At 40.7% G+C, this 15,340-nt stretch overlaps 1 protein-coding gene across 3 annotated transcripts in view; it reads right to left on the reverse strand.

The window, feature by feature from the left end:
* The window catches only part of PPARGC1A (PPARG coactivator 1 alpha), a 684,512-nt gene that overhangs the window by 455,555 nt on the left and 213,617 nt on the right, over nt 1–15,340 (reverse strand). The gene's annotated exons all lie outside the window — the stretch shown is intronic.

Consider the following 15,340-nt stretch of genomic DNA (forward strand, 5'->3'; position numbering starts at 1 on the left):
TTTGGAAGAAATAGAAGCCAAGGAGATGGAGTCTTAAATCAGAAGGTAGAGACACAGAAGTCCTTAGGAAGTTCTGGGTGTCAGGTGAGAGGAGGACTTGAATGCTTACTTCTCTTTTAATTATCTGATGCTCACACTACCCTCCTTTGTTGCCTTCAGCCAGAGCTGATAAGAAAAGGCACCAATAAATATCTTGGCGGTCTGAAGAGAGAAGCCATGTTTCATGGGACTCCCTGCTTCTACAGCTGTTGTTAAAATATTACTGCTAATTAGCTGGCTAGTTATATATAAACCCTTACAAAGGAGTATTTTTACACAATCATAAAATAAATTAAACTACCAAAAATTCACGCTGTTAATTAAAATAACCCCTGTAGGAGGGGGTAAAAAATCGCTACAAGGCTGAGGTAAACAGGAGGCAATTTCACAAGCACAAACTGATTAATTTTATTTCCCATTACATGTATTTGCTAATATCATCAAAATTGGGATATAAAGCAATTTTGCCTTGACAGTAGTTCAAATGGAGACGGTTCTAGCAGAGGAATGTAGCTAGTCAGATATACCCTTGGCCCTAAGGCCGCTCTCTCTCTGGCTGGCGTAAGTAGATTTTCAGCAGAGCTAGGGTCTAAATTGGGTACACTTAGGGGCAGGGAGGGAGAAGGCCCTCTCCTCAGTTCATCCCAGCAGCCTCATTGAACTCTGAGATCATTGGCAGCACGACTGTGACAGTCACATCCCCTCTTATCCAAAGATAATAATATCAGGATACAAGAGAAATTCTCTCTGCTGCTGAGGGGTAGCAGGAAGACAGAGAAAACGAACTAACCCACCTCAGTGAACTGGCCAGGGCAGTTCACTCTCAATTTACTAACACAGTTCAGCCATTCTTTTGAGCATATCTCTGCTGCCCCAGATTTTATAATGTAGCCTCACTTTTCTAAAGTTTGTATACAATTTCTATATTTAAATAATTGACCAAATCCCTTGTGGATCGTTCTTTTACAAAAGATCACAAGAGTTTAGTAAAAAAAAAAAAAAAAAAAAAAAAAAAACAAAAAAAACCCTAAAAAATACTTTTAAAACAAAAAAAAAAAAATGCTATTTAGGAAAGAATAAACTTGAACTTTCGCGGTGTTTGGCTCTTTCTAGCAGCCAAATTATACACAGGCTTGACCTCAGCTGGAAGACCCCTCCATATGCATAACATTTTTATCTCCCCTGGCCTCCCGTTCCCCCAGTTATTCAGAGTAAATATTCATCTGAAAAAAAACAATGTTCCTTGCAAGCACAAACATATTATTTTACACCCTTTTTGGTCAACCAGAAAAGTTTTTCAATCCCTCTGGACCCATAATGAGTTTTGCTATTTTATAGGCTCTTGATGTGGGGGTTTTCCATTCTCATACCCCTTAAAATGCATCTGCAGGCTCACGCCTTGTTTAGCACCTAGTTTTATGGATGGCGCTTCAGGAAGATCCACCAGTTTTGTCGATGGGACGCCAAACATCTGCGAGACTAAGCAAAAATTTCAAGCCTAAATCCAGATGTTTTATCTGTGCAACTCCAAACATCCAGATGTTTTTGGGGGGGAGAGTGTTTTATAAATAATGCTCTGCTTTTGACAAAGAAAATGAACAGGTGCATGAACAATCCAAAAGAGCAGATAACATGAGAAAAACTCATTGCAGCTTCTGTATGTGGTTGAATATTTTATCCCTGTCGTTTTGCTCTGCTGTCAAGTTTTCTTACAAGCCACATTTTGTACAGATTCATATTAACATTAGCCAGCATTTCCCCAGCTATTAGGGAGGCGATCATCAGAGTGCTGCTCCATGCTAGAACGCCAACCCTAGGTTCTATTGATTCTCTTCTTCTTAATAACTCCAGCCCACTACTGCTGCCCTGATGAAAGATCTCTTTATCCCTCATGCTGACTGCAACACAACCTTACGCTGGGTGTTCCAGCCCCCAGGTTCCACCTCCACACAGCAGCTGAGTGACATTCTAAAACTCTACCTGAGGCTCTCACTCTTCCCACTCAAGGCTCCCTTCAGAGCCTCATCTTCAGGACAGAGCCCAACATGCTTGGTGTGGTCTACAGGGCTCTAGGCCAGCTGGCCACAGCCTTGTCCTGATGCTCACCCCCCAGCACTGGCCCTGTGCTCTAGCCCATGACGGATAACTTGAAGTGTTCTGGAATATTCTTGTGAGTCTTCAGGCCTGTTTATCTCTGTAGCTGCAGTTTTCCTACCTGGACCACCTTCCCTCCCTTGCTGGCTTGGAAGATGTCCTCCCTTAATTCACAAGGACTCAGATGTCGCCATCTCTATAAAGTCTGTGGTGACTTCAGCAGCAGAGTTTGTGTCTCCATCCTCAGTGCTGACATGGCATTTATCCCAGGACATCCTCTCCCTCTACTGATCTATCTGTCCCATAGCCAACCATGACCAGGTCTGTCATCTTCATTCCCTAAACAATTCTTAAATTTTCAATAGCCTTGATGTTAAGATAAAGACCAAAGTCTATAGTCCCTGAAGCCCTGCTGAGTTCCTGACCTCTGCTCTCTGGGACTCCAGTCCTGCTGGTTCCCCTCACTCCCAGAGTCCTTATGCTCACTTCCATCACAGCAATTCTATCCTCCTGACGGGCATGCCAGCCCCTCCTCACCCCTCCAGCCTCAGAACCTCATCAATTCCCAATCATCCTTCACAACTCAGAAAAAACAGTCTGTTTGTTAGAGAAATCTTTCCCCATCCCCCTATATTCCACTCAGCTGGAGTCAAATTTTATGATTGTATGCACTCAGAACCATGCCCCTTTTCCTCATTGCAATTTTATTATATTTCACGAAAGTGAATTCCTGACTCATGTCTTTCTCTTTCATTAGACTGCAACTTCCACAACGGTAGGGCTGGCATTCTTGCTCCACTATATCCTTAGCCCACAGCAAGGTACGGGGTTCACCAGAGCTGCTCATGAAGGAGTAAATGAATAATTTACATCCATTCAACATACCATCATGACCGTAATTCACTCCTTGAGTATAGAAGCTATATTTTATTAATATTTGGAACCCAGCACAAAGTGGGTCCTCATCACACATTTGTTGAAAGAATATCAGATGCAGATATCAGAGACTGTGGATCAGCAGCCGAGCATCCCACCTCACCTAGCAGTGAACTCACCATCTCTGAAATCATACAAGGAGAAGACATATTGAATGCATCAGGAATGGTCTGGAAGTAATTCAGTCAATGAACTTGATGATCATTCATATCCCTTCCTACCCTCGTGTGCAACTAGAAAAGATTAGAAAGAGGATGGATGTAAGGAAAAGAGAGCTGCAGAAATGAATGAAATTGCAACACTCTCAGAAAGGAGAGTGTCGTGGCAAATAGAAAGAGTAGGGTTTTTGCCAAGGTTCTCTTAATTGCTGGCAGGTAGCAGACTTGAGAGGCTCTGTACAATATAGGTGTGAAGGCTGAAAGAGAGATGTCAAAGATAATAGCTTTAACCAGCTGTCTGATGGCTACTCCTTCCTCCTTCGCCTGGCCCTTATTTCTAGATTTAGATACAGCTCAAAAGAGACTCAGACTTTGACGAGCCAGGCAGAAAATTGTGCTAGTCACATGGAATCATTTTGACTGTTTTCTCAGCTGTTTCCCAAGAAAACAGATTTAACATTTGTCACCCTCATTCCTGAATAAGGAAAGCGATTTCACTTTCTTCTAAAGCAAAACACCCAAGATGGATTTGGCATTTGTTGAGTGAAGAGTAGGGTTCATATTAATGGCGTGGTGAGGGTTTCTTTGTTTTTACACTCTTCTATATGTTCACAATCAGTAAACTAAATGAATTGTCCACACCTCCTATGGGCTTCCTAATAGAATAATCCCACCAGGAAACAGCTCTCTTCCAGGCCCCTCACAATTTCTCTTTCCAATCTCCCAGTCTCATGTCTTTGGCCATAATTAATCTATTCCTCAAATATAAGAGTATCCATGAATACCGGGGGTAGAAGTAGAGGAGAGGAGAAAAAGGATAAAACCAGAATTGAGCAATACATGAACGGAGGGGTGCATAGAACTGCCTTTGATTTTTCTACATCTTTAAGTTGACAATTACAATATTTCAAATATTAGGTCTTATTGGCAGATTGTCGATTTTTGAGCATGTATCATGTGACATATTCTTTGGACATTTTAGTTCACTGGTGTTCAATTGCCTTGTAAGTTTTGTGTTAGCTTTCTTATTTAATAGTGGAAGAGATTAAGGCTTAGAGAGACCAAAGTCACACAGCCAATAAGTGCTGAAGCCAGGATTCAAACCCAGGTTTTCTGCCTCCCAATCCACATCTAATAACCACATCTGTACAGTTTCAAGGAGAGTCACAGAGATTTTCATTAGCAAAGACCCAGTACGCTGTCACACTAAATCAACCAGGGACAACCTGGCTCCCAAGAGGACATTTGAAAATGTCTAGAGGCATTTTTGTTTGTCACAAATGGATAGGTGCTACTGGAATCTGGTGAATCAAGGATGCCCCAAACATTCTACAATTCACAGACAGCCCCCCAACAAGGAACTATCACGTCCAAAACATGAATAGCACTGTAGTCAAGAAATGCTGCACTAATGCTCTCAGCATTATATAAAATGGGTTCTCTGCTGCCAACTTGTGACCTTCTATATTGAAAAGGGGAACAGCTCACAACTCCTTGATATACAGTTACATGCTAGCAGTGTCTGGAATTGGCCTATTTTTTTCTTAAGAATGGAGAAAAAAAGAAGGATGGAGAAAGAACAGGAGAGGAAGAAGAAAAAGAAAAAAGAGAGAAGGAGAAAACTAACATTACAAACTGACAATCTGCAGCGTTCAACAGCTGGATAGCATTACATGGAAATCAGTCTCAGTGACAGCACAACAGGCTGCTTTTGTGTCTTCATGAATAACACAATGTGCTGGGTAAATGCTTTTCCCCATTTAGAAACAGGTAGTTAATGGGAATTGAAGTGATCAAATACTGCGTACCCCAAGGTTACTTACATCATGGGCCTGAGTGGCCCCAAGCTCATAAATAAAGCATTGGAGCGTCTTATTTTAGGCCTGGTCAGATAAGCAGTGCTTGCATCATGTGAACAGAGCCCACAGCGCAATATGACACTGAGCCTAGCAATTCGAGGACCTCTTAGAATGTGACATTTCAAGCACAGTACACTGAGTTCACACCCTGTGGAAGCTTCGAGGCCCACCATGCCACAATTTTCCATCATCTTTTTGATTAAGCTGCCAAGAGAGAAGGCTGTCACTGAGCCGGACTTTAAATGATGCCAAGTTCATTCCCTACTATGCAGAAGTTAATTTGAGGCACATTTGCAACTTATAACTCTGATTTACTCATTTGCTGGTACGAGGACCACACACAGCTTGACAGCCTGCCAACCTGCATAGACTATTCTCTCAGAAAAGGTTTGGACCAAGTCAAGACCCAGCTTGGCAGCTCAAAATACAGCTGCTAGACAATGGCAGAATGTGGAGTTGAATATAAGAAAAGAAAAATATCTCTTCTTTGCCTCAAATTTTTACATATAATTATGTAATCATATCCCTATTCAGATACTTTGACATAAATCGTGCTTAATTAAATTGTTGCTATTTGTTGTTTTATTATTAGTACGTGGCTTGTTTGCTGATATGTACTTGCAAGCCATGTGCGCGCACGCGCACACACACACACTTATGCTTGGTCCTAGTACTGTTGTTGCTTTGAAAGTAATGAAAATGCTCTCTATGAATAATTTCTCTATTTGATAGAATCAACAACAGTTTAAAATAACGCTTGCTCCTCTGGTACACAAATGGCTAGTTGGATAACTCTAAAGTAATCATTTTCTGGTGTTCTTTTTTCTTATAGATTTCCTATAATCCGTTAATATCCATCAATAATATTCATATATTTCTATAATTCAATAATATCAATCAAATAATACATTATTGGCATGAAATAAATTCTTCCTACTATAAAAAACTTGCTCTCACAATAAATGTATTTCCTTGTGATTCATATTGTGCTGTTTCTCATTCAGACTCTGGAATCCCAAAGACACATCTTCAACAAATGTTTGTGCCCAGGCATACCCTACAATCCCAGTACTTTTGGAGGCCAATTCAGGCAGACCACTGGAGCCCAGGGGTTCAAGACCAGTTTGGGCAATGTGGTGAAACACCCTCTCTAGAAAAATTAGCCGGGTGTGGTGGCATGTATCTGTAGCCCCAGCTACTCAGGAGGCTGAGGTGGGAGGATTGCTTAAGCCTGGGAGGTTCAAGGCTGCAGTGAGCCATCATGACACCATTGCACTCCAGCCTGGGTGACCAAGTCAGACCCTGTCAAAAACAAATTAACTCCAGCCTGGGTGACAGAGCCAGACCCTGTCAAAAACAAATTAATTAATTTAATAAATAGATGTTTGTAAACAAATTTGGGGTAAGATATAAGTTTTAAATTTTCTATGAGATTGTATCACTAGTTGGTCATTGACTAAAAGTCACCACCAAGTCACCCATGAAACCATCTTCCGAGAGCTGGGTTCCTCTAAACACAAACCCTATCCCCTGCTCCACGGGGAACCTGCTCTAGAGCCTAATCTTCTGCCTCTAACATGGTTTCTCAAAGTGTGAGCCACAGAATACCAGCCTGTAAGAAATGAAGATTCCAGTACACATGTGGAGTGCTTGCTAGGAAAGCACAGTGTGCTTATCAGAAACGAAGATCCCTAGTGCCACGCCAAACCAATTAGATCTGAATCTCGGGAGATCTGCACTTCCAACAGAATTTTCAGGTGAAATTGTCTTCTTCCTTGAGTCTTGAAGCATATAGACTGGGTGCAGAAGAAATAGTGAGGTTGTGAAAACTGTACTCCTAAACTCACTATATTTGAAATAAACTAATATCAACATTTTCAAGTGAAAAATCATCAGTTCATTAATGCCCTACATCCTCTGGTCTTTAGATTGATAACCTCCAATTTTGTAGAGCAACCCCCTTGCTCTACAAAAGGGGAAATCGAGTTATCCTCATTATATCTTGTATACTAAGGCAAGAAACAAGAAATGCCAGTACGCTTCCATGATATACTTAGAATAAATTTTCAGCCGCAAATTTTTTTTAAAGTTTGCTCCAGATAATCTGATAAAACTCCATTTACCTCCGGTTCATAAAAGTTTTACTATATTTCACCAGATAATTATCCCTTTGGTTTTCTATTCCAGCTTATCCTCATTATGAAGACAGAGTAAAGAGAGTTTTAATTCAAAATTTCAGAAGACGCTCAAAAGTAAAAAAGCAGCATAATTTACGCCAAAGAGATCAGCTATACACTAAGAATTATATCTCAACCCCACGTGGCACACACACAGATTGCCAATTTCAAAGACTTTTGTGAACCACACTCGAGGTAGTTGCCAGGGTTGGCTGGGTAAGTGTATGCAGCGTGTGGATTTGGCACATTGCAATCCTCCGTGATTATTGTGCCGCAGCTGGGATCCTGTGAATGGAGTTGCAGGGCCCATTTCACCTACCATAGATTTCTACAGCCCACAAATGAAGATATTTGCAGATACAAATTGGCATTCACTGATTCCCACCAACTAAAATGTAAGCACTTTAGGGAGAACTATGTCTCCTGTTTCTGTGTATCGCAACCCCTACCCCTGCTCCCCCCACCACACCTAATATCCATCTGTCTGGGAACAGAGTTTCCCTTCCCAAAATATAGCTGTAGCATTATAAGAACCATTCCATAAAGGCCAGTATTTACGGGATGAAGAAAGTCTTCACCCGTGGTTTATGGCTAAAAAGACTAAACAAACACATTATATGCCAAAACTCAAGAAAACCCTGTATTTCTTCTCTTTTTTTTTTTTTTTTTTTTTTTTTTTTTAGACAGAATCTTGCTCTTGTCACACAGGCTGGTGTGCAATAGAGTGATCTTGGCTCACTACAACCTCTGAGAATTCAAGCAATTCTCCTGCCTCTGGCTCCCTCGTAGCTGTGATTACAAGTGCCTACCACCATGCCTGGCTAATTTTTCTATTTTCAGTAGAGATGGGATTTCACCATGTTGGCCAGGCTGGTCTCGAGCTCCTGACCTCGTGATCCACTCACTTTGGCCTCCCAAAGTTCTGGGATTACAGGCGTGAGCCACCATGCCTGGTCTAGAACCCTGTATTTCTTAAATAGAGACATGAACTGCTTTCCCAAAAGAGCTGGAGGTAAGATAGCAGCCACACCACCCACTGCTGGGAAAAAAATAATAATGTATATTATCAGCAAGGTTTGTGCAAATTCAGCTCCTTTTAGTCTATAACTACAGAGAATGCAAGTGTCATACTCTCCCCCAGCAACCATGACACCTTTACCTGGAACCCAGCTGTGTTTGAGATTTACTGTGTGGCCTTGGGCAGCTCATTTAACCTCTCAGTGTCTTAATTTCTTCACCTTGAAAATGAAGACACTACCTACATCATGGGTACAGCGTTTCAAGGTTAATGCATGAGACTGATATTGAAATTCAGCTTAGCAGGGGAACATCTAATTCTGGGGAGGAAGTCAGGCACAGCAGTGCCCTTCTGGGGGTTATAACATGTGCAGGTTCACAGAGCCGGGCCCTAAGGTCAGGAATGCACATGGCAAGCTCAATAAGCCACTCCAAATTCACCACCTGGAGTCTTTTATTGTTATTGCCAAGTAGAGTTGATAAAGCAAACAGAGCAAAGGGTCGGGAGGCCTAATTTATCAGATGTTATTGATACAGATCTCATATTGACAGGCAATGAGCCGCTTTTAGATTCAGACCCATAAATCCATTTTATAATACAGTCCAATCGCAACACTTCACCCCCAAATCCATCCATCTAGACATTAGAAATCCATCCTGCTTTCCCTGCAGTCTGTCAAATGTCACCACAGAGTGCAGAAGCCACCCTGCCAAGTCTATATCCTGAACTAAATCCCAATGGAAACTTCCCAGATATAAATAACCACTATGAACATACAGGAAAGAAAAATAGCTATGAAGTTGCACTCTTACTTTTTTTTTCTTTTTAGCCTGTGACAAGTAAAAATCATAGCGTTACTCACTCTCCAAAAACAATCTAAGACCAGAAGGTTTAACCAATCCAATTTCCTAGTCACTGTGACAACTATTTTAATCTGTGAGGCAGCGTTCAGGACATGTACACAGGCCTCGCCTATGGTTGTTTCATAGGCAACCTCTGCTGGAAACTCCAAAAGCGGCTTCCGTTCCTGGACTCACTGTGGGCAGTGGCATCTGATGACATTCAGGGTCTCACGCTATGAAGACAGAATTCTCCAGTTACAGCTAGAGAAGGAGGAACCTTCCTTCAACTTGAGGGTTGAGAGTAAGGTCCTGGGAGAGCGGTTGGGAGGAAGCCCCAGATTAATAGTGGGAAGAGAAACTCACTCAATGCTTTGGCAAGGCAGGAAAAAGTGCCATAAAGAAATCAGAGAACTGAGCCTGAAAGTGGGGCTATCTGGGCTTGAATCACACAGAGCCAAATGTGTGTGACTTTGATTAAACTAGACCTCCCTAAGCCTCAATTTCCCCACTGGTGACAGGTGAAGGGGGTTGTGTAAGATTCAAATAGTACAAAAGACCCTAGCACAATACCTAGCACATAGTAAGTGCTCAATACGTGTTTGTTAAACCATAATCTGAATCAAGAAATTTGGAATTATTGATATCATTCATTAACTAATGGGCAGAAGTTCATTTACTGAATGCACACCTTATGTCAAGGACAACACTAAACGATGGGAATAGAGAGGTGAAAAGAACAGATTATGATGCTCAGGAAAAGACAGAGGAAATGGGCAGGACTAGATAAGGAGACTGGTTGTCTCTAGATATAAGGACCTGGTGTAATGTGGGCAGGACACTGCAGATGTGGAGCCTGCAGGGCAGGTGCACCACACCCAGGCTCAAAGAACTATGTAATTATCCCACCATTCCTTAACCGGGGTGACTGATTACCTTCTGGTTTCCTGCAGTTTCTGGACTAACACCTGTGCTCATTTGCTCAGGGAATGCAAACTCATCTTAATATTAGCCTCAAACAGATTAATAGGAAGGTATATCTTTAATATAAAAGCCTAAGCATAGATTGGCTTAGAATTATCTGAGCTTTTAGATTTTTCTGACCATATCCAGAAGAGAGATACAGGGGCAGACACAGGCGTCACCCTGAAAAGCTAAAGGTAAATTAAAATGCCATCTAGAGGATTAAACTCTTTTTCCCATTGAGTTGCAACAGGTATTTGCATTTTTGGGGCATGGACCCTGTGAAATCTGCCATCAAGCACAAGAAAAAGAAAGAGGTAGGAAGAGGTAAAAGAAGAGAAAAAAAGAGGAACAAGAAAGGATGGGGGACGAGGAGGAGGGAAAACTAAGTAACTCCCAAATAGCACAGGTCTCAGGGTGGCCACTCAAAAGTCCAGGTCAAAGGGAGGTTTTTGCCCCTTTGCAGTGCAATGCTGGAAATGGGAGTGAACTTATCAAGCTACAAGTCTTTCCTTCCCTAAGCCTCCTACCCTGCAACAGACCTATTTGCTTCTCCCTCAGAATTTAAAGGATTCGTTGTTGTTTTACACAACAGTGATTTGGAGGCAGTAGCCTCCCATGGTAGCCCGCAAACTATCCTTACCACTGTCTTCCACTGCTCCAGAATTTCCCAGGCCAAACTCATCTGGGGAACATCTACAGGATTTAGGTCATATTTGATAGCATGACCACAATTATTCATTTTATATGATTCATTTTAAATCGTTACTTTTTAAAACTTTACTATTATTCTAAGCAACAATATCTATAAAAACCATTGTTTTTTGGTGCCAGTTATAGCTTCCTAATATACATTAATTAGCATAAGTCATTATTATTAAAGTAGCCTCGCATAGCTATTAGCTGTACCACTGCTAGCTGTGTGATCTGGGGCAAGTTATTTAACTTCTCTGTGCCTTAGCCTTCACGGTCTGTTAAATAAACAATACCTACTTCATGGAGTCACTATGAGGATTACATTAGCTAGTATTTGTAAAATACTTGTACCATCTAGAATCTTCTACATGAACAACACTATGGAAACACTAAACTATGCACAAAAGCATAAATCATCCCTTACCTCAAGGTTTGCTTATGCTGTCCTGCTTCTTTGGGTACTCTTTTGCCCCCCTTTTCCTGCCTCAACCAAAACTAAAACCAAACTAATAAGCAATACGCTGTCATCCCTGCTCTCCTTGAAAGCCTACCTATTCTAAAGTCCTTCTTAAATAAATATAATTATAGCCATTTATTTTAATGACAGCCACTTGAGCATCTATCAACTTACTGCCCCATGCTCAGTACTTTTCACACATCATCTAGTTTAATCTTTATTTTGACTTTATGAAGAAGACTCAGCTTAAAGAGATTAGGTCATTTTTCTGAGATCCTACAATAGGAGAGTCGGGATTCAAATCCAGGCCTGTCGGACTCCACTACCTGTGAATATCCCATTAAGCCATGAGGTACTACTAGGAAGCTTACTCTTCCAAGAGTTCATTACAGTGCCCAACCAGACAGCACTGCCCTCTCTGCTCTCATGGTGTGTACCTCTCTTATCAGATTTAGTAAACCTACACTGTAATGTGACTATTAATTTGTCTGTCTTGGCCAGGCGTGGTGGCTCATGCCTGTAATCCTAGCACTTTGGGAGGCTGAGATGGGCAGATTGCCTGAGTTTAGGGTTCAAGACCAGCCTGGGCAACATGGTGAAATCCTGTCTCTACTAAAAATACAAAAATTTAGCTGAGCATGGCAGCGCGTGCCTGTAGTCCCAGCTAGGAGGCTGAGGCAGGAGAATTGCTTGAACCTGGGAGGTGGAGGTTGCAGTGAGCTGAGACTGATCGCACCACTGCACTCTGGACTGGGTGACAGAGGCTTCGTCAAAAAAAAAAAAAATTGTCTTTTTTCCCCTGTTATTCAGGATAACTCTATTTTAGGCATTTTGGAAGGAAATCATTCTAAAATTTCCTTGCATTCTATGAGACTGAATTTAACATTTTCTTTACACCTCTGGTCATCTTTATCAACACCAAATACAGTAACGTTCTGTGATGTAAACATGGCTTTAAGGCAATTTTTTTTCTGTGCAGCTTAGGGTGACTATTAAAAAACCAGATTCCTGAGTCCCTCCCCAGATCTACTGAATCAGAATGTCTGGGTTAAGGACAAGGAATCACTGGAGTTTGGGAACCACCGCCTTAGGGTGTGCATGGGTGTTTGATCCTGCTTGCTACTCCCAGATGGCTCTTTGGTTCGTGTTTCTGCCTTCTGTGGTTTTTCTGACCTCTCCCACCCTTCAATTGACAGCTTTCACTTCTCACTGCCAGCCAAGATTGCTGGATAAATGTTTCCTATTTCTTCTTCTACCCACTAATGCTATGGTTTCCAAACTATTTCTTTTTAGCTTTAGGACACTTTCTTGAAAACTGATTCTTAGATGCCCAATACAAAGCACATCATTTCAGAGCTATTCCAGTGGAATATGAGTGAGTGGCCTGGATTTCCAATGCTCATCTAGTTCCCCTAACTCCCATCTCCACCACCTATCATGGCCCTGAGGCCCCTCCTCAGATTCCCAGGGTGTCCATAGAGAACACTCCTAATACCACTGAAATAATACAACCTTCTGTCAAATGTTATCATAGTTTTGTAGGACAGATACCTTATTTTTTATAAACATTCCAGATTATCACAAAAGGGCTTTTTTTTTCTTTCACGTAAGTTTGTCAGTGTAGTCCAAAATCAAGTGTGTCATTCTTTCTATTTGAGGGCATATCACCAAATTTATAATATAGTCTCTATATTATATTTGCAAAATTGCCCCTTACAGTGAAAATTCCTGACTTGGAAAATGACGATCGCGTTGTATTTTTAATCGGACTCCCATTTACTTTTGAAAGGATCTCAGAAAAATAATGGCCAAGAGAATTTATCTGTTTTAAAAAATCTCTCTTCTGCAAAAGAAGGTGTCAGAGCATCCAGCAAAACATTCTAACCTTTAAGATTTGGGGCATTTTATATTGATGGTGTTTTAAGTAGGTTAGTATGCTAATAGTCTAAAAACAAGGTTCAAGCAGCAGTTTTTGAAACCTGAAAAACAAATTTCAGCAAAGTTCTTTTAGTGCTCTTTTTGTCCTTTTTCTTCCAAAATTCATAATTTTGAGACTCAGAATTTAGGAAGCCTATTTAACATCATGTGCGCTAGAGGCAAAGGAATAAGAATATTGTATCGAGGTTACAACATGATTACTATAGTTTATCAGGACAAAGTTCAAATTCATATATACAGAAAGAAATATCATAAATGTGGCAAGGTATTAGCTATTGATGATCATAAGTAAAAGGTATGCAGAGTGCTGCTTGTATTATTCTTTCAACTTTTCTGTAGCTTTGAAATTTTTCTAAATAAAATTGGCGGGGGGGTAGAATTTCAAACACAGGTAGAAATCAAGCATAGTCATAAATGTAAGATTAACACACTCAACAGGGCCTGGGCCATGGTGAGAAATGTGGGGCCTCTAGGACACAAAATTTAAGAAAGCACTTGTGCGACCCTGAGAGTGAGTGCCTCTTTCAATCTGTCACCTTACACACCCCACTTGCCTAGCGCTAGCCCTGTTGTTGAACAAAAGCAAATGCATCTATGTTCTCCAACAGACCACAGCAAACTCTTCTAACTCCTAAAAAGAAGAAGGTTAAAGCTAATTTCTTCCATGCAATCATTCGCTCATTTATTCTCCAAACATCTATAGAATCCACTCCGTGTTAAGTAACTATCCTGTATGTGTTCACGGGTGTGTTAGATACTGGGGATGCCAATGATGGACCGGTTCCTGAAAAAATATCTTACTATCTGCCAAACACTGATTTAGTAATATTATTTTTATCACCATCATCATCATCATCATGTATTTAATAAATATTTCTTGAATGAGCAAAACCGTAAGTCTACTTATTTGTTCTTATTCAAAGACTTGTCAAGATTATATGAACATGAAACTTTTCCCTTGATTGCCTGATAACATAGCTAACATTTACTGGATGGATACAAACTGCCTGATATCTTCTAAGTTCCTTCCACATATTAACTCAATGAAGACTTTTACCAACATGAAGATACAGGTGCCAAGATTCTCCTTTTACAGGTAAGAAAATATATGATATATTGGGTACCTTTTCAAGAAACACAGAAAGAAAGAGGCCACAGCAGGTTTGAATCCAAGGAGCTCAGCTCTGGATCCTGACTTTTCAGAGGCTCCACAAAGCGATGTCACATTTACTAACCCAGAGAGGCACTTTCCAGTTCCAAAAAGCTCTCTTCGTCAGGTTGCCTTTCACCCATTACTAGAACAATCTAGATAGCACCAGGGACATTTTTAGCAAAGTGATCCTCAACTTCCATGGCCTGGGCAGGCAAGTCAGACTTTGGGGGACATCCTGCTTAATTTCACCTTGTCTAGATACAACTGACTAAAAATAACCTGAAAGGGAAGTGTCTCAGAACCACAACAGGAGCTGCAGAAGGCTGCAGAGGGCATGACATGAAAGAAGAATCTTGGCCTCCAGGAAACACTGCTGATGCTTCTCAACATCAGCAAGTTGCATATTGTGATGAGAACACCAAGTTTCCAATTATTGAAATTCCATGGCGTATTTAATTATGCAATTATCTTATTGTATTAACAAGTGCTGGAACACAGCAGCAATTGCTGAGATTTTTACAATTTGGAAGAGCAGAATGTATTCTTTCCCTCAGCTGATTACTTCTCATAAATCTGTCCATTTTTCAGGGATTATGGAAATGATCCTATTTTTGGAATGATTCATTCAGAAATCCAAAGCAAGTCAGAACCCTCACTCTTGCCACTCCAATATTTAAGTATGATCCCTGTAAAGACTGAGCATATTTCAGGGGAAAATGTCTGCAAATTCACATCATTTTTGTTCCCATTAATCACTTAAGACTCTTTCCTCTTTTGAAATTCAAATAAATATAGTGTAAATATACATTTAAAGAGCAGTTGTACAAATTACGTATTGTCAATGATGCAAACACAAATACATTCTTTTTCATTTGCTTAATAAGGATTTATCCCAAAGGGTTCATGTATCAGACTGTAAAACCTGAGTACTCCATCAAAACACCTCAAATAGGTATGCTGTGATACTATTATGCATTTCTATTTGCCTCAGTTACTTTGGCAAATATGAAATG

This window comes from Sapajus apella, unplaced genomic scaffold (genome assembly GCF_009761245.1).
Source record: "Sapajus apella isolate SASKATOON/1434 unplaced genomic scaffold, GSC_monkey_1.0 scaffold5, whole genome shotgun sequence".
In the NCBI taxonomy this organism is placed as follows: domain Eukaryota; kingdom Metazoa; phylum Chordata; class Mammalia; order Primates; family Cebidae; genus Sapajus; species Sapajus apella.